This window comes from Amblyomma americanum, chromosome 5 (assembly GCF_052857255.1).
Source record: "Amblyomma americanum isolate KBUSLIRL-KWMA chromosome 5, ASM5285725v1, whole genome shotgun sequence".
Lineage (NCBI taxonomy): Eukaryota > Metazoa > Arthropoda > Arachnida > Ixodida > Ixodidae > Amblyomma > Amblyomma americanum.
This window is the reverse complement of record NC_135501.1, coordinates 4985198-5008553: the sequence shown is the minus strand read 5'-3', so window position 1 is coordinate 5008553 and position 23356 is coordinate 4985198. Positions and strand designations below refer to the sequence as shown.

The 23356-nt window shown below is 46.0% G+C and overlaps 1 protein-coding gene across 26 annotated transcripts in view; it reads right to left on the bottom strand.

Annotated features, from left to right (window-relative positions):
- Window positions 1-23345, bottom strand: part of LOC144132256 (uncharacterized) — a 317492-nt gene extending 294147 nt beyond the window's left edge. For 12 of the 26 annotated variants that reach the window (XM_077664513.1, XM_077664520.1, XM_077664516.1 and 9 more), the window contains exons 1-2: window positions 23273-23343; window positions 20683-20812 (exon numbers count right to left, since the gene is read on the bottom strand). The gene's annotated coding sequence lies outside the window, so the exon portion shown is untranslated. Of the gene's footprint in view, window positions 1-3045; window positions 3264-12354; window positions 12515-16728; window positions 16857-20682; window positions 20814-23272 lie in introns of those variants that run through there. The other 14 variants (XM_077664514.1, XM_077664518.1, XM_077664524.1 and 11 more) reach the window with 6 other exon arrangements.
- Window positions 23346-23356: the final 11 nt, after the last annotated feature.

The following is a 23356-nucleotide window of genomic DNA, read 5'->3' as shown; positions in this document are numbered from 1 at the left end:
AATGCGAATGCATTGACGCCTCCTCGACACTAATCGCCTCTCTTTACCCCTCTTTGAGTCCATTGACGTTTGCTTCTAATTAGATAATTAATCTATGTCAATCAAACTGCTTCGTTTCATTAATTATCACTCATCAAACATATTTCAGTCCATTTCAAACTTTATTTTCACTTCTTTGCCTATTTTTCAACTATTCTGCCATCCATGGCTGTTTTCCCGTACACTCAGTATATCGACACCGGCACCATTTCGAAGTTTTTTTTACATTATTGGCTCTAATCAAACATTTTGTGCACCATCATCACATCGTCCTCTATCAATCACAACCATTCGTTTGATGCTACCTCTTCTGAGAACATCACAATCGCTGCGGACACGTTTTGGTGACACACTTTGGTGACACGACCCCGTCGACATAGCCTAGAAATGCTTTCGCGTTAATAAGAGGAAAGGTTCTGTACTCTCCCCAGCATGTCCTTATCCCAAGCTGTAGGCAGATTCCAAACAACACACGCATGTTCGAGGACTGACCTAGCATAAACCTTGAATAGAATGTCTCGACATTACATAAATACAATGTAATGATGTGCAACCAAGCCAAAAGGGGGCAACGTAAGTGCCAACGGTAACACAGGTAGCACGAAAAAGTCACTGCTTCCTTCTCCTGGACAAGACTCCCTCCTGTTTTACAACGGCGAAAGACAAGGCTAGGAGACTTAAACCTTTGTCACAGCTTGAATATTATAGAGTCAAAAATGCTTTTTCAATAAGAAACCATACGGGCTACTAATGCAAGCTCCAACATTCTTACTAGTTACAGAACATTCAGAAATTGTTGATGTGCGCTGCTCATGACGTAGCATTGAAACATTCCATGTTATTAAGGCGTCTTGAAATGGGAAAAAATGCAAAAATATTCGGGTTCAATACACTCTAAAGTACCTATGTACAAAGTAAGATCATTTAATCTTTAACTACAGAAAACAGATATATTTGATGCCTCCAAACCGCCGAAATGTGACAGAACTTCACGCTCATCGCTTCCTGTGTCCACGTCCCCCATTGCTGCCATCTTGGTCTTGTTCGAAAGCAAGCACTCTTTCATATATCTGTGGAGGAGGATCCACATTTATTGGAGTCCCGGTAGCCACGGCTGGTGAGACAGAGGAGTGGGCTGTTGACGTTGCTGGCAAGGCCGGTTGCCGAAAGCATTCTGATCAGCGCGAGCGAGCTCTTCTTTTTCATCAGTGCCGCTACTGATGCTCCCCCCCTAGCGCAATGCGCGATAAAAGAAAAAAATAATAAAACAGTATGTACAAGTTTCTACATGCTAATGAAGTTCAGGTCAGAGTTCGTGAAGGCCACCGGGTGGGAAAAGAAAACTCGGGCAGTCGAGCCTGGCTGCTCCACAAAGGGCGAGGGGAGCCAAAGGATGAGAATGATGATGCACAAGGCGGTGGTAACAAAGTGCTGGTCAAACCGTCAAAGAATAGCGCAGGGCGTCCGGGGTCCGAAGGCGCAGCTCAGGTGGGCGACCCTGGCTGTGGCGCTGCGGCCTAGCTTTCGGAGGGCGTCGAGAGACACATGGTGGCAATTGAGGGCAGCTAGGCGTGCTGCGGGCTGCAAGATTCTCGTAACTCCTGCCGGGCGGAGCGGCCCTGTAACCAGGCAGGCGGCTACGGGAGGAGCAGCGAGGTGCGAGGCAGGGGAATGGCTGAGATGGACAGCATGTGACTGGGACATGCACACTGCCAGCCGTGATGGGCTTGAACACAGCGGGCATCCGCACGAGCGGCGCCCTTGCCACTTGCATTGAGCCGTTCATGGAGGAGGACACCGGCGAGGTAGCGGCAACTGGAGGTGCCCTCAGCACCGCAACAGCCACCAGGGGAACATCCGTTTGCCTGGTCAGCCTAGGCATCTTGCTAGACGATGGCTGATGACACTGCAGCGTGATTGGAAACTGAACCTGCAGTGGGTGAGAGGTTGTGTGTGACAACGGCCGAGCCACTGGTGTCAGGCTTCTTTGAAGATGCGAACACCAGTGGGGAGCAAGAAGGGTCCACATCAGTGGCCTGGCTTAACTTGAATACAGGTGCTGGCAGTGGTGCGGGGTCCTTGTCAGGCAAAGTAGAGCTGGTGACAATCACCAAGAGTAGGACTGCTGACACCGGGTTGGCCTTCTCTACGTGCGGCTTGGCGCATTTAGTGCATTGCGGACCTTTGGAGGGGCTGGGGTGAGGCTAGCAGGCTTGGGTTTTGCCGAGAGCTCTTTAGGATCAGCTGATTGCGGCATCGACGTCACTGCAGAGGCCTGTAGAGCTGTTGGCTGCTGTGACAAGGCAGACAGGGATGCCGAAAATAGCGACACACATACTGCTGCAGAGCACACCTTGTCATCAGGAGGCGGTGGCGACGTCAGTGAAGGGCGGTGTGTTGAGCTGGTATTGAGCCTACTTTGTGTGTCATGAAGAAGGATGGCTGGGTCAGAGACGCTTGGCTGGAGTGGCGGGGCGGCGGCCAGGGGCTGCCGAGATGGGCAGGGTTCTGACAAAGGCTGCGTGGGCGAGAGCGAGGCTGGAGCTGTACCAGCTGCTTGCGGCGGCGAAAGCGGGTCTGCAGCGTCGTAGAGTGGCAGCGGACAGGAGGAGACGCCGAAGTCTGAAGGAGCGGGCAGAGGGAAAGCCGAAGCAGCTCGGTTAGGGAATGTGGCCAGGGGTGGTGAGTCGAGTGGTGCCGGAGTGTCTGAGTCGGGAACAGCAGCGCAGAGAGTCGGCGAGAGCTCCAAGCCAAAATACGCCGTCAGGCCCTTCTTGAAATCGGCGTAAATGTCAGGGCCAGGAGGCGACAACCGCAGCTCTGCCAGGAGACCGGGTGGGAGTTCGCGGCTGGCGTGCTGATAGCACAGCAGTTGGCTGGACATATGGTGAACGTAAAAGTTGGAGTTCAGCAGCACCAGCCAAAAAACGGGGTCCCTGTCATAAAACGCAAACAGGCAGGGCAGCCGAGGAAGGAACTAGCGCTGATAAGGCTGGAGAAGCTCACCAAGTGCGATGGTAGGCGCATACATGGCGGCGAGAAGAAGCTGCCGAAGGCCGGGTGGGAACAGTGGGCGTGCAGCGGCAAGCCAGGTGGTGGGACAGGACAGGCAGGAGCGCAGAGCCGGTGGGAGCGGCGTTGCGTGTTTCATGCATCGGGGCTGTCGTCCGGAGTCACCAGATGTGGAGGAGGGTCCACATTTATTGGAGTCCTGGTAGCTGCGGCTGGTGAGCCAGCGGAGCGGGCTGTTTACGTTGCTGGCCAGGCCGGTTGCCGAAAGTGCTCTGATCAGCGCGAGTGAGCTCTTCTTCTTCTTCATCAGTGCCGCTACATATCCTCGTATTACTCGCTACTATGAAGTCCTCTCGCAACATTTGCATTACGCAATTTTCTAAGGCCTCTACAGCGACCTCTGAAAAGCTGGTTTGCTCACTTCTTTTAGCCAACATGACTAGCCTTATGGAAGATTTTATGCTTTTATTCTGAATATAAAAATTATTCAACAAATCATTACAAATGCAAAACCTGCCCGAAAATTGGAAGACAGCCAACGTAACGCTGATACTTAAATGAATCGTGCACACATGTGCAATTACAGGTCAGTATCTAACTTTTGACTTCTATTTGCTGTAACGCGCTGAACCATGTCCTGTACTCTAACCTGGTGAAGCAGAAACTATTCTTTTTTATCTCAGCTCAGCATGGCTTTCAATAAATTTTTTCATAGATAATGCAAATGATTGAGTTTATGCAAGACTTTGCAGCCAGTTTGAAGCACAGTGAACAAGTAGATAGAATTTTCATTGACCTTCGGAAAGCATTTGTTGTCATCCCGCACACCCTTCTTTTCCCCGATGACAGTGTCATGCATTGTACGGTGGAATGCCTTGCCGATGTAACCATAAAACACCCCTGGGTTATGCTTCCTGAAACACCGAACTGGTCTGATTATGTTGACTTTACTACCGCAACGGCAACCTGTATCCACTTTTTGCACAAAATTTTAGTGTTTTCAGTCATCACTTAAAGAAAATTTGTACAGTAGAACCCTGCTATAGTAAACTCAGTTATAGCAAAATTTCAAATAGAGTAAAATGAAGCTACAGTCCCATTTTGCCTTCCATAGACGACTGTAAAATTTCTTTCGGTTATAGTAAAAAATTTTTTTCAAAGAAATGGCTATAGAAATGAGCATCTGGCCATGGTGATGTGGCTCCCGTGGAAAGACGACATCGCAGCATGCACGAATTATAGACCTCCTTCACCCTGCGACGTCACGAAGATGCGGTGGCACTGATGTCAGCAGCGACTTTCGCATGGTCGGCAAAACAGCTACGACCAGCCGGTGCCTACCGCAGCTGCTGCAGCTACCGGCGGCTGCATATCATGCCTGCGCACTGCAGAAGCAGCATGTATTGATCAGCTGCGTCACTGTTCGATCGACGTAGTAGCATAAAAGGAAATTTAAATTAGCCCCGATAGGCTCCTCGCAATAAATACCGCATTAGTAAACTGGCTAACGGGGAATGGGCCGCGGTACTAAAGCGCGAAGTCTGGGAGTCGATCGGCACTGCCACTCAATGTACTTAATGGCATGTAAGTTACTGCGTTCATTCACCTGAACATCAGCATAGTACGCTTATAACTGCGCAAAGAAAAAAAGCACGTATGGAGCTGCACATGCATTTATCACCTTGAGCCGGTGTGAACGGGGCCCCCGCCGGCAGGTTCACTCGCCCCCAAGGAATGCGTTCTTTTGTTAATAGCACAGCATGTTTTAATGGCACGTTTTATGGCATTTGATATTTACTAGAAAGTGTTTCTTAATATGACAGGCGTAATTATTTGATTTGAGTAGAAAGAAATCTGGTAAGTTCATGCGCGGTCACGTTGGCGTGCTTAGAATAGCGTGCCTTATGTGTACTAAAAGCCACATGCTTTTTCATTGCATCATGCATGTGTGATGTTTCATGATGCAGTCCATGACCGCGAAGCTTGTTTGGAAAGAAGCAGCCGCAGGCGTGCTACTAACAGACATGTCGAGATTGAGAGAGGGCGCGGCAATGAAAAGTATTTTCGTTATTTATGCACGCGATATGAAACTAAATTTGGTGCAAATATGAAATTGCTACGCTAGTTTCGGTAATGCCTTTTATTTTTAGCTATACCTGGTGCAGTTCTTGGGTAATTATAATTAACACCCTCGTCAAGTCACCTCACGGTCTTACCTAATTGAGTAGAAAGTGCGCAAATTTTTTATGCCAGCATGTTTACAAAGCCTTGTTCTGTATATGACGCTATTACTTCTTTTTTTAGATGATCATGTACTTATGCATGCATAGTTACGTGAAAACGTTTCTTACAAAAATGACGAACATAATACTGCACGTGTAGGAAAAAAAATCGAGAGATAAATAACACTCCTCAACGTCTCAGGAATCGTCTGCGACAAATAGAATCATTCTATTTTCATGCGTTACGAAATTAGGAAGGTGTGAGTAATGCCAATCGCAGAAAATGTGAAAGGTCAGAAAACGAACCTTATAATTAACGTTTATTTCCTCGTTTTTGGCCTCTTCGCTTGCGCTTTGGTCAAAGAAATGCGGCCCTGAACACAAAGAAAGCCTCAAAAGAATTACCTCACAATTTTCGACGACACCGCATCTCGAAAGCGTACTTCATAAATTTCTACTGAATATTTTGCTATAATTTTTCGTCACGAAACAGAACACCCCAGGGCTAAAAAAGAAAATAATTCCAGAAATCAAAAATTTTCACCAAATCGACCAGTTTAACAAGGGGAGAAGTCTGCCTGGCTGGTGCATGATCCTGAGGATAAAAACCGCGCTTAAGCGGGACAGCTAGAGGAGAATGGGGACACGACGCTGTCCCCACTTTTCGCACAGCACGACACCTACGTATGTCAGCAGACGGTGAGCGCACGTCTGCTCCGCCAAAAGATCGCCAGCACATCCTCTCACTACTGTCCCGAAGCAAAATCATTCTGGCTAGAGCAGAGTGCCAAAAACTTCCTATTTTATTCAATGCCTAGCGTAGGAATCAATGGCAGAAACGCTTTCTGTTTACTACTAACCATATATACAATACACAGTGGAGAACTATTTCTCTGAATACGCCGCACGTGGCCAACGCGAGCTCGTGTACTTCAAGAAATTACTAAGCTGTAAACATCAACCATTGCTGTGATTCGCAGAAACTGAAAACGCGCCTACAAGCCTTGAAAACCCGCGCTCAACACCTCTCCGCGACGACACTCCCTGGCCTTTTGCCTACCACGAGCCCGCTAGCGACTGCAGCGCCACCTCGTTTGTTTACAAACATGCAGGAGGTCTATAGGATCGTGAGGCAAATAGATACTGAAAATGATCTTTGAGGTGTCTTCGCCATCAAGCTACACAGCCACGAGGAGAAGCTGAGTCCTCGAAGGCGTTGAGGCCGTGAGGCAAAGTGCGCGGCGCCACGGAGAAAGTAAAGCTGGCGATGAACGTAGAAGGCGGCGCAGGTTGCAGAGAAAGAAAAGCCAGTAAAAGTGCAGTGACAGTTAAAAAAGGGAAGCAAAGGGTGTGCGTTCATAGCACGACAGGGCGAATCAGTGGCAAGAAGTGGAGGTGCAGCGGAACTCCATAGGCGGTTTTGCCATGCATCTTTGTCGCGCGCGTTTATTCACTGCCTCGACGCTAAAGCCACAGAATATGACACCATGATCACGAAAAGCTTTGGTTTTCATATGGAATCAAACTTACTTTATTTTTGTAGCCACGTTGTAGATGGTTGAACATTACTTTGGTTTTCTGCATGTTAATTTTTAGACCCACCATTCTGCTCTGCCTGTATAACTCATTGATCATGATTTGCAGTTCACCTTCTGAGTGACTCGGCAAGGCAATGTCATAAGCGAATCGCAGATTATTTAGGTATTCTCCATTAAATGTTATCCCCAACTGCTCCCAATTCATGGCTCGGAATACCTCCTGTAAACAGCCAGTGAATAGCATTGACAAGATCAAGTCTCCCTGCCCTTTCTTATTGGAATTTTATTGCTGACTTTATGGAGGACTATTATAGCTAGCACCCGCTACCAAATGATATTAAATAATTATCACATACACTAATGATAAGAGCAGGATGTGAAGTGTTTCTGAGTGTTTGTTTTATACATCAACACTTTGTGCTTGATAAGCAGCCAGGGAGTACCAGAGCCAGGCCATCGCCAACAACTGCTATTGTAAAGATTTTTGCTGGTCTGAGCTACTTTACTATAGAGGGGTTCTGCTGCATTTTACTAGCATCAGGCGTATATTAGAATATGCAAGCATAACCTAGAATAAAAAACCTCTCAGAGAAAACAGAACATCCACAAGTTTTGGTTTGGTTTGGAACGCAGTTTAATGACATCCTAGTCGAAATCAAGACAAAGAAATGGGCTTGAGCAGGACTAGAAACGGAAGGGCAATGGGCTGGATTTTAAGAGAAAGCAAACATAGAAGGGTGCGGCAGAGAGTTTGGTGGGACAGGGTTAATTGGAGAGATCTGAAACAGGCCTTTGTCCTGCAGTAGGCGTAGTTTGACTGATGACGATGATATTAATTATTCATTTATTGATAGTTTCAGGTTTATACGATGCGACGTGCCACAGTGAATCAGGTTATGAGGGACACCGTAGTGGAGGGGGCTCCGGATAATTTCTACCACCTGGGGTTCTTCAACGTGCACTGACATTGCATAGTATGCGAGCCAATGTGCACTGTTATTACACAGTACGCGGGTCTCTAGCTATTCACCTCCATCCAAATGCGACTGCCGCGGCCAGGATCGAACCCGCGTCTTTGGGGTCAGCAGCCTAGCACCCCAGCCACTGAGCTACTGCAGTGGCCTTATTGACTGATGAGCCTGTTCTATTGCGTACACTGTTAATACGCATTTGCATTTCATTTTTCTACCAGCTATTGCACTGTTTTTATTTTTTGTATTGCTGGTTGTAGTGCTTATTTATGGCTGCATTAATTGATACGTTCATATGATTTAAGGTGAACTCCATATCATTGTGTGGCACCTTGTATCTAAGCCCTATGCATTATTAATGCCTTAATGGCAATGCACACATGGCTAATAAATAAATAAATAAATGCCTTCCACTAAGTGCTTCCACCCGCAATGAGCAGATTGTACAACGACCACCTATAGCCACCCTCTACTAATCTGCAGTTATGCCATACAGCCTCTGAATTTGAACTTTTTGTGAATTGAAGCCAGCAGCAACAATGGATGGTCCACAACAGCACCGACAGCTGGCTACAAATTGATGACTTAAGTCATTAGCGAGGCAAAAAGTACAAAAATGGCTGTCGCCTATACCTACTTTTCCACTAACTACACTGGCTGGTTATCATGGTACTGATCCAAGGTAAAAGGACCTTGCATAACTAGTTCAAGTTCTTTATTTATGCTTCCTAGCTCCTTTCTTGCTATAGTGCTCTTAGCAGTTGACTCAGGTAATGTAAAGGCATGTGCATACAAGAGAAGCATATTTTTCTCATAGTGAGGATACATAAAGAGTCACATGAACAGCTGAAGAAAGCACTAATTTGTGACCAGGCTGCAATACTGGCAATCATTGATCAAATTCAAAACCAGCACGTCACTGACCTAAGTGACTCATAAGCCCATTGTAGGCATCTCTTGAGGATTAAGCAGCAAAATAAACAAATGGCTTCGCAGCACACAAGTGATGGAACATTCACATTGCGCTGATCTCTTCAATTTAAAAGTTAGTTCTTAAGCCAATCATTTCTTCAACTCCTCGCCGTACCTGGAACACTACAATGACCTGTTTTTAAACAAATCAAGCCTGATTTGTGCTTCCACGCTCGTCAGCTGCGCATAATCAGTGTAGCTGCACCATATAAAATGATTAGATTGAAATCTCACCATGCCTACAAGCCTAACATCACCTAAGGATGCATAGAAGCGTTTGATGAAGACAGCTAGCCAATCTGATGTTTCCCTCACCGAACTGAGCCCGAACATCTTGGCACGTTTTCATTAAAAGTTATTAGATACTTTACTATAACGACATAAGCAAAGCAGTGTGAATGAAGGAGCCCGACGGCGAAACGAAGAAGGAACAGGACAGGAAATGACAGTTCAGCACTCTTTCCTGTCCCTTCTTAGTTTCGCCTTCATTTGCGCTGCTTTACTTATGTCAGAATGGACCAACTAGCCCTGAAAAAGGTTCAAAATGAGTAGAGTAGCTTTACTCCTGCTGACATTACTTTTCAGCTCAGTACTCAATGGCAATGAACCATGGTAAGTACAACATGAAACCAATCACAGATTAAAATGGAAAGTATATTGCCGGCGACAATGTCAGAAGCCTCCCACACTTAACCACGCTTTCTGCAAGGCACTATCTGGTCAGTGCCACCAAGTTTGAATGCATCCCCCATGCAATGCCATTGCTCTGCATTTATCAGCTAATGTTTGTTCTTTCGTTATATGAGAGTTCATGTCCCAAAGTGACTTCATAGGGGAAGGGCCCGGATAATTTGGACCACCAGGAGTTCTTTAACGACCATTGCGGCTGGGATCGAACCTGCGTTTTTCAGCTCAGCTGCCAAGCACCATAACCGCTCAGCCACTGCAGCACAGTTTATCAGCCAGCACCAGTGGTGGTCACAAGCAAGCTACCATGCACTATTTCTTTGACGGGGACTGGACTTTGCATGAGCTCCATTAGTTGTTCCTTTTTCGAACGGTTAAGTGTGCGCCTAGTTACTAAGGATGACTGGACACTCTCCTTAGTGATTCTGGTGTGTTTTTTGGAGTCTGGGCTCCATATTAAGTGGACATTTACCAGCATTCATAGAGGCCGTAGCCTAGGCCTAACTGTGGACTGCAGTCTCAGCGCCAGTGCCTGAAACGCCAGTGCTCAGCGTTCACCATGGCACAATCGGAAGCCTCCGCCAGCTCCCAATCTGGAAGCAGCTACTTGAGACCAGCCAACGCCAAGTTACAAGTGCAAATTATGCTTTAATCGAACCCTAGCAAGAAGATAAATCAACCAGCCGAACATCATGGGTGACCAAGACGGACAACTTAGGGGCGTCGACACCCCAGCAAGCACCACAACAAAAGACAGCGCTTTGTAATGAGGCCCACACAAAAGTCTAAGGCAGGAAATATTCCTCACAATTATGGCACCGAAAGATGAGTTAGCCGAGCTGGCAACGGCGCGCTGTGATGACATCACCAACAGCATCGTTGTCACAGTTTACCACGAAGAGCATGTGGATAACATGATGGAACTAACTCGTCTCGCTAGCAAAGATGGAAACCAGATGATCATCATTCCAATTGGGGTAGAACACGTAACTTCTAAGAATCGACCCGCAATACAATGAAACGAGATTTCAGTGGTTCCGCTGCAAGCAAGCTGAAATCATCAAAGTACAAATACAAAGTACGAAGTAAATAAAAGGCTATCATCACATTTAATGTAGCTACACTGCCAAAAGTAGTAGAGTACTGCATGGAGATTACAAGGGTAGAGGAATATCGGCCGAAATGTATATTTTGCTATAACTCCCATAACACTGGTCATACGGCAAAGACTGCGGCCACATTCACACACCCGAGGAGGAGTGCGATGACGAGCCATTCAGTGTCTCGTGCAAAGTATTGGGACACAATGCGGCGAGCCATGCTTGCCCCAGCAGAGTGCCGCCAAGTGCTTCTGAGAGGCCTGTCTGGAGCAGCATCACCAAAAGCAAAGCTGATGTAATAGCTAAGAAAACTGGCTTGTAATAAAGTAGAACCCCGCTATAGTAAACTCTGTTATAAAAAGTGGGATATAGTAAAGTGAAGCTGCGGTCCCATTTCGCCTTCATTTTTTTTTTTAAGAAACGGCTATAGTAAGGAGCGTCTGGCCGTGGCGATGTACTTCCGACCAAATGATGACATCGCGGCACGCGCGAAGTCTAGGATCACAGGAATATAGATACCGAATACAATAAAACAGGCCTTTTGAAGTGGCTTCACCACCAAACTTATATGCTGCAAGGAGAAGCCAACTTCTTGAATACTGAGGTTGTGAGGAAAAGCGCGCGGCGCACACGGAAAAAGTAAAGCTGGCTATGAGCGCACAAAGATGGCGGCGCGGGCCGCTGAGAAAGGTAAGCCAGTAGAAGTGCAGTGAGGACTGGAAAAGGGAAGAAAACGGCGTGCGTAGCACAGCAGCACAAAGCACGGAGAATCGGTGGTACTGTGTAGGCAGTTTTGCCGCGCTTGCATGTTTCACGCGTTTTTTTACTGCCTTTTTAAATGATGCTGAGGCCACGGAAGACGATGCTGTGGTCATGCAAAGCTTTGATTTTCACATGGAATCAAACTGGCTCTATATTCATAGCCATGTTGTATTCATGCAAATGCAGCATACTTCCACAAGATGTAAACCAAGTCGAAAACACTGAATAAACGAAAATAAATAATTATTGCATAACCAAAGAAACGCGGCAAGCAAAGCACCTTTGGATACTGCGACTCAATTCTCACAAACAGCTTCGCAAATAAAATACAAAACCACTGTGAGATTGAAAAGGAAATCAAGGTCTTCCAGCAGGACCTAAAGCCCCAGTTTTCCACACCAAAGCAAGCCATGAAGTTTTTTGCACCACACACTGAAATCCTCCTTAATACGGAGCAGTGTGGCGCTCCACGTAAAAAGAGGCCCAAGCTCAACAACCCTCTCCATTGCAGGGCTTGGGGAGAATACAGTTCTACGGTGGAATTGCCGGAGCTTTCGCCAAAACGGCCCTATCCTCAAATCTGGTATTAAAATGTGCAAACCATTAGCCATCCTGCTTCAAGAAACATGAGGACCATGCACCCTTCCTGGGTTCACAGATCCTGCTTAGAACATAAAGCAAAGGACACGTCCTTGTACGCACAGATTGCGAGGCTACGCAGTACCGCCTTTCTGGAGCCAGTCATTGTAAAGATGGGCCATAAACCAATAATTTTGGTATCTGTTTAGTACAGGAATCTTACTACACAGCTCAAGGTGGACAAATATGAATGGCTTCAACAACCGATTGCAACTGATCACCACAGTCCAGTTACTGTTGGCATTGACTTCAATGCCAACAGTTACTGTTGGCAATTGACTTCGGTCACAGCTGCTAACCTGACCTTGGAAGCTATAGAAAACCAAGCTCTGGTGCCTTTCCAACCTCGGCCTAAGATCTTCCTGTGATATATTGATGATTGCTTTTGCATCATAAAAAAGGATGCACTCACCGCCTTCACAGAGCACATCAACAGCATCGCTGAGGCCATTACGTTTACTGTTGAGGAGGAGGTTGCCAACCGTCTGCCTTTTTTGGACGTGTCAGTAGAGAGAGATGGCCGCCGCCTTTTGTTTCAAGTCTTCAGGAAGCCCACCCACACAGGCAGGTACCTGCATTTTATCTCTGTTAACCCGGCATGCCACAAATGTGCAGTTGCGGCTTCGCTAATTCAACGATCCCGAAAAATCTGCTCAAGACCTGAAGATAGTGCCTCGGACTTGATACAAATGCGTCGTGATTTGATGAACTGCAGCTACCCTAGAAATTTTTTGGACTCCGTTGAACGTCACTCGGTGCAGTCATCGGAACCGGTCGGTAGCCATTGCAAAGCACGTGTTGCCATACCTTATGTACCGGGCATAAGTGAAGCACTGGGACGTGTCCTGCGCACATACGACGTGCACGTTTCCCACGTTCCCACCCTCATGTTACGGCACGAGCTCATGAATGTCAAGGACAAACTAAAGAAAGAAAAATTTCCAGGTGTTGTGTACAGAATCCCCTGTGCCAAGTGCGACTATGTTTACATCGGCAAGAGCAGGAATCTTGAGAGGCGTCTGAAAGAACACGTCAGACGTGAAGAACAAGAAAGTCGCTTCCAATGCACTTGCGGAGCACGCCGTATCGGCAGGTCATGATATCTGCTGAGAAATGGCTTCTATCATCGCCAAAGAAAAGAACTGGCTTTCACGCCAGTATCTCGAGTCCTTGGTGATTCAGACCACTGAAAAAAAGACTTAATCGTAACATCGGCAATCCCCCGCCAACCTATGCAAGATGCCTGGGATGATTATTGAAACCTATTTAAGCGTCGCGGTTCTACAATAAAAATTTAGTGAACAAGGCTTTCGTATTGAAGCCGAAACGTCTGTTTTGACAAAAACCTTTGGTCGGCATCTGCCTTTTTTCTGTTGAAATGAGTTACTACCCGACCAGACGAGATTTCGTCAGACCTTAGATTTCATTGACTTCAATGCCAAAAAAGTTCGCTGGGGTTACTCCACGACCGACTACAGGGGGCGTCGTCTCGAAGAAGCCATGGAGTTCTCTAACTTACGCTCTTGCAATGAGCCACATGTGCCCACACGTGTCGGCCTCCACGCTAGACAAACCGACACTACACCGGACCTTACTCTAGCAACCTCTGGCACGGTAAAACATAGAGAAATTTTAGATACTATGGGAGGTAGTGATCACTTCCAACTGCCATCCATGTTAACAACAAACGCTTTCGAGCCAAGAAGACGCTGCCATTACTGGCAGAGCTTTCGTGAATTGTTCCAACATTTCAAATGCCACAGCTTCCAACAATTTGTCCATGAAATTACCACAGGTAACGCGACAGCAACAGAAGAAATTGAATGTGGCAACGCCACCACTCATCTCGACAACCACTTAGTCAACCTGTGGAAACATGCCTCTGTTCTCACGAACCGCTACCGTACACGCGGCAAGCGTGACAAGGATCCTCTAAAACTTCGTCACCACTACAATAACATGCAAGAATACACACTTCGGCTAATGGAAAAAACTGGCACCACGTCTGCACTGAGATCGGGCAAGAGAAAGGGCTCCATAAACTATGGCCTTTTTACAGAAGCATGGCTGGAAAACGCAACAAGCAGACTTCCGTTTTCGCAGAGCTCTCCTTACAATTCATCTTAAAGCAGCGCAAAACGCAGGAAGCAGTGGAAGAAACAAGAGATGACACGAGCGTTATCTAACTTCATTTTTTATTTCTGGAAGGGTTAGTTATATAGGCACCGAATACAACAACCGAAACAAAAAAACATCATAACATCGCGATAGCCCTTAAAAACCGTGCGCACATGCAGCGGGAGGTTAATCGCCTCATTTTAACAAAACCAACCAGCAATCTTAACACAAGACATGCACCTGCTACCAACCTGTCGCCACACATTCCCCAAGAGCGCGAATCTTTTTCCACGAGATTGATAGAAGACGAAGCGACACGTGTCTGACACCTGCCTTATCAGGAACGCCTCAACTAGCTCCCTGCAGGTCTGATCTGGGTGACTGAACAAGATATTTGTCCTGTCCAAACGGGGGAAACAATGTTTACACTTCCGGCAGTGCAAAGCAAGGTTCAACGAAACTGCCCCTTTCAATGATCTACGGTGTTCAAACAGCCGCTTGTTTATACAGCGGCCTATCTGCCCAATGTACGTCTTGCCGCAGGAAAGCGGGACAGAATAAACCACTCCGGTGTCACAGTCGACGAGCGGTTTTTTGTGTGAAACTGTGCAACTATTTCTCGCTTGGTCATCCCGGCACTCCAGCTTCTTCCTTACTGCGCTGCAGACTCTGCTCAGCTTATTCTTAGCTGTAAAAACTACTTTCACACCGTATCTTGCCCCTACCTTCTTCAAACGGTGTGACATTCCATGTATGTGCGGAATCTCCACTGTTCTTGTTAGCGTGCCATCTTTTTCCTTTGCGAGACTATCGCCCCTAGTCAATATCCGCGATATTTGAGCACATCCAGAAAACCAGCTAACCTAAGCCTCTCAACCTGCCCCTGGAAGCTAGTCTCAACCCTATGGGAGCACGATTTGCGCAATGAAGCCTTGAGACATGAAGTCGCTATTCCCACATTGACTAACTTAGAGTGATCTGAATTGTAACTGAGGAGCGGCTTAGCTGTTCTTGGGTTATATTCCCAACACGGTCCTGTTTCACGGCAAAGGACTTTCAAGTCAAGGAACTGAATAGAACCAGAGTCTGGTAATTCCAACGTCATACCCGGACCCTGTCTCCTCTCTTTGAAAATCCTAATGACATCGGTAACACACCTGGAGGACCCTTGGTTCAGAAACACTAAAAAATCATCGACATAGGAAAACACTTTCACAGCTAAGTCCTTAAGATCTTCATCCAGTCTCATGTCCATCCTGCTGAGGAAAATGTCACTCAACACCGGAGCGACCCGAGACTCAATACAAACACCAGACTGTTGGACGAAAACTTTTTCACCCCATCCAACGAAAGTGGAACGTAAGTAAAACGACAAAAGTTCAAGAAAACTCTCCACGGAAATTCCACAATTGGCAATGAAGCCCCGTTCTTCGTTATCCTCAAACCCGAGCATGGGGTAGGGAGTAAAACAGATCCTCCATATCTATGCTAAAGGCATAATGTCTCCTGTCCTCCCTCCCCGACAGGAAATTAAATACCTCAGTAGAGTTCCTCACCATAAAAGGGTCGGACAGCTTAAGGGAGCCTAAGTGCCACTGCAAATAGCCTGAAACAGCATGCTGCCAGGTGTCACACTCCGATAAAACTGCCCTAAAAGGGTCAAGGGCCACAAACCCGATTGGAGCTTGAGTAGTAGTAGTAGTAGCAGTAGGAAGCAGCTATTGTAGGGACTGACAAAGTTGAGTACGCCAGTGTGGCACAAACCACTTGTCACAGCTGCTAGTATGACTGTCGCTTTTTTGTTTGCTTAAACTAACGGAACTCTTTAAAAACATTTGAAGGGTATCATATGCAAAAATTTCTTTGCGCTGCCAAGCGTCAAGAAGACCCCACTTTTTCAAGTTTCCACTGGATTCACATCTGCTGCCATCTGCTTTCGCCACCTGGAACCCTTTCCTGGATTATCGTCTTCATCGAGGGGGCCGAATTCTCCGCGTGCAGCAATCACTTTGGCAGCTGCGGCGACCGCGTACGGACAGTCCATAATGGAATTCCCCTAACTTTACAGGTTGGTGCTAATTTCATCTCTTCTAATAGAAATGCTGCACTGCGCGGTCGCTGTTGCTGCCAAGTGTGTGCTGCCTGTTGCCTGTTTTTGCCAGACAGTGATAGCGAATACATTTTGGGCTCGTTCATGTTCACTGTACTTTGAATTATGGAAAACACAGGTGCTATCAGTGAGGCGTCTTTCGCCGAAACTTTTGGCGAAAAGCATCCGAACAGCATAAAAGATGTGAAAGTGTTATCCGACGTCCTCTCAAAGCTTGACGTGTTCGTAACCGATGTGAAGAGTAAAATAGTAGCAGTGTGCACATCTAACACTCAGATTCATTCAGAACTTGAGGGTATACGAGAAGCAATGGGCTTCATGAATGAGTTTCGAGGAGTTCAGGAAGGGCATCGATGAGTTCCGTCGTGAGGTAGCTGAAGTGAAGGCACAGAATTCTCAATGCCAAAGAGAAATCGAGCATATGAAGAAAGAAATTATGGAAGCTAAGAAAGAGATAATCGAATTGAAGCAATACAGCAGGAGTCAGAACATGGAGATCAAAGGCATACCGGTGGTAAAGGACGAGGATCTGCGCATGTCAGTGAAAAAAATATCTACCTCTGTGGGAGTTGTCTCAGATGATGACATCGATGTCGTACATCATGTCCGTTCAAAGGACAAGGATTGCCCAAACGCTGTGTTACGGTTTTCCGCCCGTGCTGTGCGGGATAGGCTTTCCTCTGCAGCTAGAAAGACAAGAATCAACACTTCTGCTCTTGGCTCTGAGGATAGCAACCCATTGTATGTCAATGAGCACCTTTGTATCGAAAACAAGATCCTGCTGAGCAAAGTGCGTCAATTATGCAAAGAGAAAAAATGGAAGTTTGCTTGGGTTTCGCAGGGAAAGATCCGGGTGAGAAAAACAGAAACCTCCTCTGTGTTAAGAGTCCAGTGCAAGAATAACCTGGCTGGTGTTGTAGTCTTATTGCCTGTTTTTTTTTTTTTGCGCTTCTGTTTCATCATGGCTTTTAGTTTTGATCAAATTGATCAGTTAGCTAAAGAAGGTGTGTTCTCAGTTGTTCACTGTAATGTGCGTAGTATTCTAAAAAACCTCAACTCAATGATAGCTTACCTTTCCCAGCACACTTTTCTGTATGACATGATAGCAATTAGTGAAACCTGGCTTAAGGGTAAAGAATCACCCTCCATTCCAGGTTACAAACTTTCCTCCCTACCAAGGGAATCACACGCACGAGGAGGTGGTGTTGCCTTCTTTGTAAAGGAGAACATAGTTTTTGATGTTCTTTCTACCCTTACTGTCAGCGATTGTACAATTGAGGTGCTTTTCATAAAACTTGAGTGTGGCATAATTGTCGGTGTGGTCTACCGCCCTCCTGGTTCTGCGATGTCGATTTTTCTTGAAAAACTTGAATCAGTGATAGCAGCCTTGACATCTAAAAAAAGCAACCGTGCTGTAATTGTGAGAGACTTTAATATACATCTTTCTGGAGAAGCTAATAATTACGCTTTACTATTACAGTCGTATAATATATGCAATCTTATTACAGAACCCACACGTATAACCGGTAGTTCAAGTACATTAATTAACCATGCGCTTAGTAACATCACCTGTAACAGATGGGCTGGAACTTATCTAGATCCAATAGCTGACCACATGCCCATATTTGTTTTTGTTAAAATCCAAGGAAAAATAAGTCCGAGAACTAATGGCCGTGAACCGCAGAAAAAAATTGACAATCAATTGCTCCGTGAGCTCCTACCGTAAACTTTTTAGATACCTACAACAGACATAAACAATGAATACAAAAACTTCTTCACCATCATTGAGGATGCAATTTCGAAGAGTACTAAACGAAAGGCCTTGGGTAATTATAATGCACCCATATGACCGTGGATGACTAACGAAATCTTGGGCATTCTAAAGGAGAGAGAAAAATGGCCTGATAAATGGAAACGCAATTTAAGCGCTTAAGATACCTGTCAGTATCTCTAGTTCGAGAAAGGAAACGACAATACTATTCATCTCTTATTCATGACGCTCATGGAAACACAAATAAAATCTGGAATATCGTAACAGGCGCATTGGGGCTCCGTTCAGACGAACGCATAGTGCCTGATTTTACTGATCAAACAACATCAGATGAGTTTAATGAATGTTTTGTAAATGTTGGGCCACAACTGGCAGCCCAACTACCACCAGTCACTCAATAAATGCAGTCAATGAAATCGGTTGTCAATACTTTTGTTATTGAGGATATTACTGTGGATGAAATAATTGCAGTAGTTAAATCGTTAAGAACCAGCAAGGCAGCAGGGCTTGATCAAATTACGGTAAAGCTGGTTAAGGACAATATAGACATACTAGCAGACCCCCTCCTTCATCTGTTCAATCGCTCCCTTGAATGCGAAATTTATCCTCCTGAACTAAAGTTAGCTAAGGTTGTTCCAATTTTTAAAGACTGAGATCGCTCCAATCCATCAAGTTATAGGCCGATATCAATCATTAGTCTGATCAACACCGTTTTTGAAAAGATTCTCTGCGCGCACATAAATAAATTCATATCCAAATACAACATCCTGAGCCCCCACCAACACGGTTCCCGACGTCATAAATCTACCTCCACCGCTGTTACACAAATTCTAAATACAGTTCTCCACCGGAATAAGATTGCTGTTAAGGTGTATCACGATATAAAAAAAGCCTTCGACACAGTTAACCACCAGATATTACTGAGCAAGATTAACAACTATGGGTTCAGGGGCAAAATTCTGAACTTAATTCAAAGCTACCTCAGCGACCGTCAACAGCATACAGTAATAAAAAAATTTGCCTCTACGTCTCAAACTGTTTTAACTGGCGTGCCGCAGGGTTCAGTTCTTGAGCCCGTATTCTTTTCACTTTACATAAATGATTTCCCGGCCACCTTAAAGTACAGTCAACCATTATTGTATGCCGATGACACCGCTCTTCTGTTTACTGGAGAGAATTTGCATGAAATTCAAGATAAAATCTCTGCTGAATTAGAAAATGTTTTTAGGTGGTTCACATCTAATCAACTTACCTTAAATCTTAATAAAACAAATTACACAATTTTTCATTCTAGGAAAAAACAACTGAATATTGAAGAACTGAATATATCATTACGAGGAACAAAACTTTAACAAGTCGTCTCCTACAAGTACTTAGGTGTATCTTTTGAATCTGACATGCATTGGAAAATACATATTACACATCTTTGTTCGAAGCTGGCATACGGATGTGTTATTTTACTTAAGGCTCGTGAATGTTTCCAGTACCCCATCCTACGCATTCTTTACTTTTCCATTATTCAAAGTCACCTCAGTTACTGCATTGAGTCATGGGGGAAACACCTTTACTATTTACCTGGAACCTGTATTCTCTCTACAAAATCTCGCATTAAGCATTATATCCTTTTCAAGGACCTCTCAAAGTAGCATGTACTTGTACAATTCTCTTCATGTTCTGCCACTAAATGCACTGTACGAATTCAAAATTGCCCAGATCATTCATAGAATCATAGCAACTAATGATCCACTTCCCATCACTTTGTTCAAAATTCCGTTACTAAACACAAGAGCTTCCACAAACCAAAATTTTAACCTACCTCCATGTCAGAACCTGTACGGGAAAAGGCTCTTAGAATATAACGGCGCTCTTATTTGGAATACTTTGCCGTTTAACATAAAACAAGCCCCTAATTTTACTCCTGCTTCAAAGAGGTTCTTTTTTCAGAAATATTGTGAATAAGTGACTTCATATTCATTTTTTTATAAACTATGCATGTTATGAGTTATTGCGTTATGGATTGTATTTCTTGTTTCATTTGTTTGCGTGCTGCATTTATTTTGTATCCTATGTTGATTTTGGACCTGTTACTAGCCACTGGCTATGGGTCCATCAATGTTTGTTTGTATTTTGCAAGATATGCAAAAAATAATGGATGAATGAAAAAAATGAATGAAAGTATGAAAACCAGCTTTCGTCCTAATTTGAGTACACAAGATTTCTTATGGCTGCTTCGGCAAGTCCTTAATCGAACTTCCCAACACTTTGTACCTGATTACGTTCTTGCAGTCGATATGCGAAAAGTTTTTGACAACATTGTTCAAAATGTCATCCTTCCGGAGCTTCCACACACCTACCCCAGTCAACGGGCGCTGAACTGGATCCGGAACTTTCTCCAAAGCAGACCCGTACATCTCAACTGTGGTACCCAAGAATGGACCCCTCGCACATACTACCTCGACAGAGGAGTTCCTCAGTGCTCAATCCTCAGCCTTTTACTGTTAACTTGGCAATGGCAAAAGCAACACGACACCTAGGACCTAGACACTGCAGTAAGATTCGCAATCTACGCAGACGACGTAACAGTGTGGGTCGAAGCCAATGATTTTCAGTCAGTCGATCACATGCAAGCCGAGCTGCAGGCAGCAGTGCACAACATGGAGACCTCACTAACAGAGCTGGACCTCGAGCTAGCACCTGACAAGACCGAATTTCTCCGCATTGATGGCAGAACTTGTACTAACCAGTCCGAACAGTTGCGTCTTCTCATGGCAGGCCAGGTGCTCACATCTCATAATGGACACTCAAGCTTCTCGGTGTGCCCGTCAGCAGCTGTAACAGTCCTCGTACTTGGATCAAACGCCTCAGGAGCACCTGGAAGAGTACCCTGCATCTCATCGCTCGCATGTCAAACAAGTACGGTGGTGCAAGGCAGGAGGCTTGTCAGACACTGGCTCATGCAGTAGCAGTTGGCAAGATTCTCTGCGGCGCTCCTCCATAGAACTGACCACGAAAACCCATAAAAACCTAGCTCGTCTGCATGGGGCCGCGTTGCACACCATAGTGGGACTACCACGACACGCACACATCACGGCTCTAGAGGAAGCGGTGGCCCTGCCTCCTATACACAAAATCATTGAAGAAACCGTAACTCTGCACAAAACATGCGCAACTTTCATGAAACAGGGACGAGCGTTGGAGCGCTGGGACCACCAACTCTCCACACCGGTTGATTACAAATGCTGGCCGGCAGCGCCCTGGCGTCGTCCACACCTCGGCCACTTCAGATGTACGGCTCCACCGAGAGCACAAACAGCAGCTCGGCTTCACTAGCTCGACACACGGCCGCTGATAGAAAACAATATGAGGAGGATATATATGTAGATGCATCACTGAAAGATGACGCCACATCAATGGCATAGTGCAGCCGTGACAATCTCAACTACAATGGCTGCCATACTATTCATGTACCATATGGATACATAAACGAACAAGTGCTTGCTATATACAGTGCACTCCTACAGGTGGAAAACGTTCTGGCCGGTAATCCACAGCTACAAACTGACATGTCGCACAAAATCCTAATACTCTCCGATTCACACGAAGCCGTGTATGGGTTCCACGAACCATTCTCGACACACCAAATTGCAAAGCAGATTACTTTTATAATCGGAGCCCTCTCAACACGCAACGTGCGCGTCCGCCTCATGTGGATCTCTGGACACGCGGGCGATGACGATAGGAACCAGTCCACTCACAATGCGGCTCGGGAGAGTATTTCTTCTTTCCTCCGCTGCCATACCTAGCCGCTACCAACGGCCGTACTGATATGTCCAACAACTTGGCTGTCCTAACGTGCAGACTAGAGCATGCCAAACAGAAATGGCGTGCTTGACTTAAGGCTGTTAAACCACCGGGCTACCTTGCTACCTCAGCTGTTCTCACATAGCATGAGCAGATCTTAATAAGATCATCGCTGATGCCACCTACACGCCAAACATCATCCGTAAATAGCTTACTGGCTCTCACTAGCATCATGGGGGCAATGCAGATGTCATGAAATGCCCGTACTGCAGCTGTATGTGCCATGCTGACCTGTACCACCTAGTATGGCACTGTTCAGAGTTCTACAAGGGACGGGACAACCTCCTCATCAAGCATGGCTTTCCTACTGATGCAAGGAATTACATGCCTGGACCAGAGCCGGAACAGCATCTGGGAAGATACTGGCAAATATGCTAAGTGGCCTCTACAAAGCAGTGCAGAGCGTGGTTCGACTAACCAAGCTGTTCCCTCATGTATCAGCAGGTCCCTACTTTTCCTTTCCTAACAACCCATTTCCCCAACAAATGGCATTGAGCCTCTGTTTCTAAATAAGCAGCTAATTCATTCATTCATTTCTTTAACAAGAAATTGCCCTAGACCTTTTCCACCATACAGTGACAGATCTGCCAATTTTGCCTAAAGTATCTGGGGAGAATGGCTTGCTTTCTCACACGAATAGTGGAGCCGTTACAGCGTCCCTAAAGATCAAAAGAACTTGAAAGGTGAGGACAAGGGTTCTCCCTGCCTTTGAGATTTAGAGCTCGGGGGCAGTATTAGGGTTCCACTATACAACTGTGAAACAAAACATGCATCCTGGTAACTTTTGGCATCGATGGTATGTTGCAGTACAATATGATAGGCAACACCTTGTGTACAGATCAAACTGCTATGATGCACCAAATAATTAAGCTTGGGGCAGAAATACAGACACCTCATCAGTTTTCCAGCATGGTTTGCTGCAAGAACACCACAAATTTAGGGAAATATTAAGACTGCAGAATGATACAAAAGACGAGCGAAACTCGTATTTACACACACTACTTCGTGCAAAAACAGTGCGTGCAGGCGCGAACTTTGCTCAAGATGGCGCTGCACCGAGCAGCGAAATAGTGGCTTCGGCAGAAGCCGCCTCGACGACTACGAGGGTGCCAAGCGGCCGCCACCGACACTCTGCCTGATGTGCCGACAGCACGAAAGATCGCGCGAGGCGGGGCATCCATCCTGATGAGCACGATGTCGTCAACCGCGTTGCTGCCGCTCTAATACGCCCCGCGCAGCCAGGTCGTATCGAAAAGGGGCGAAAGTGGTGTATGTGCCATGGAGACAGACAGGCGCACGCGCGGAGATAGTAACGACAAAGCGCGCCATGCCCACGCCAAACTTGTTCGCACCAACGAACTTGAGAAGTGTCGTCGTCTCTACCCGTTAACGCAAGCACTTCCTGACCACCTGAAGAAAGCTCAGAGGTCCGCAACAGTTGTACGCGCTGCGCCATTATCGCATACTCACCAATTTTTCTCGGTGGCGAAGTGGAGCGCTCGCAAGATATGGCCGACGCTGCGCAGCGACTACGACGGCGCGTAGCGGTCAAAG